Genomic DNA, 1,411 nt, shown 5'->3' with positions numbered 1-1,411 from the left:
GCTCTGAAGTCAATTCATTCTTATTCGTGCTTAAAGATTCCATGAGGAAATCCCCAATTCAATCAGTAGTTGGAAAATCCCAAGTTTCCAGTCCAGAAATTGTGGACAACACTGCTAGCGCTACTGCACAGACCTCCACATTTCCGGTTCCAACAACTTTTTTTTATTTCATTAATTTGCGCAAGAGATTACATCCTCACACATGATAACATGATACATACCCATTTCTTAATCTTAACACGATCCAGAAGCTAGATTTCTAGACCTAGGCCTAGATTCCTCAACGAAGACTGGATCTCGAGTCTAGATCTCTAAATCTATATTATATATCTAGATTCCACAAGATCTCGATCACTTGAAGAAAACGAGTCGCTGCTCACTCAATGTTGATGAATGATTTGATTATGCTGATGGGTCCGGGCCAGTTGTGCTATCTGGACGTCCCAGCAGGAGAACCATGTAGTCATCATGTAGTCTAGGCCGACTGGTCAAGGCGTTCTGTGGTCACTGTGGTCATCAGACTTCATCAACTCGTAGATGTAGCCAACAAGGATGAGCCCGGGAAGTGTCGGCACGATGTGGCACCGTGTGTGAACACCCCTTGTCCTCACATCCACGGGGCAAGGCGCTCAGGCTAGGAGGGGAATACAGGGGGGCGCCTTGGCCGGTTGAGTCATGCACCAGAGGCGCGCGCTCACACACACACACACACTCACACACACACACATACACACACACCCCTCTGTGTGGCAGGGGGAGCACAGCCCAAAAACCGTTGTTCAATCGATACATGACGGAGATGGAGCGCCGGGAACCGAGGGGCCGAGAGTTCTGGCACTGCAGGCAGGCGGTGCCATTGTGTGATGCGACTGTGCTATTGTTGTATTGTTCTTCCCACCCTCGTCTGCTAGACAGGACACACACACACAGATCTCAAAGCAGAAACAAGACTTACCCCACGGATATTTTCCAGAGAAATCCAGAACACGTTCACAGAGCGAGCCTGGCTTTGTTCTATCCGCTCGCCTACAAACACAGACTCTCCCTGTTTCTCCCCTCACTCTCGGTTTTGCTCGCTCTCGATTCGGCAAAACGTCAAAACACTCGCCACAATTCGGCTCGGGTAATTTGCATAAATTTACCATGACCTCATCGTGACAACCGTCAGGCAGCGTCCATATCCACCCAATGCACATGCGCAATGGTCGGTCATGTTGACACTTCCGTTATACTCAATGATATCATATTATGATAAAGCCAAAACCAATGACCATGAGAACTGAGCCTGGGCACTAACGTGGTAGCGACGCCATTTCCATAAGCCTGAACAGGGGTTGGTTGAATGTCAACTAATAAGATGGAGTGGGTCACAAAGTGACGGAGCCCATTTCCGTGATAAAAAGGAGTCGAC

At 48.5% G+C, this 1,411-nt stretch overlaps 1 protein-coding gene across 1 annotated transcript in view; it reads right to left on the bottom strand.

Moving 5' to 3' along the window:
* LOC101848240 (mucin-19) overlaps window positions 1-1,199 on the bottom strand; it is a gene marked incomplete in the record, with an annotated part of 19,158 nt that extends 17,959 nt beyond the window's left edge. Inside the window, 1 exon segment of the mRNA XM_035972644.1 lies at window positions 954-1,199.
* Between the last annotated feature and the right edge of the window lie 212 nt (window positions 1,200-1,411).

The sequence above is a fragment of the Aplysia californica genome, unplaced genomic scaffold (genome assembly GCF_000002075.1).
Source record: "Aplysia californica isolate F4 #8 unplaced genomic scaffold, AplCal3.0 scaffold00776, whole genome shotgun sequence".
Classification (NCBI taxonomy): domain Eukaryota; kingdom Metazoa; phylum Mollusca; class Gastropoda; order Aplysiida; family Aplysiidae; genus Aplysia; species Aplysia californica.
The sequence above is the reverse complement of the archived record's forward strand: the minus strand, read 5'-3'. Positions and strand labels throughout refer to the sequence as shown.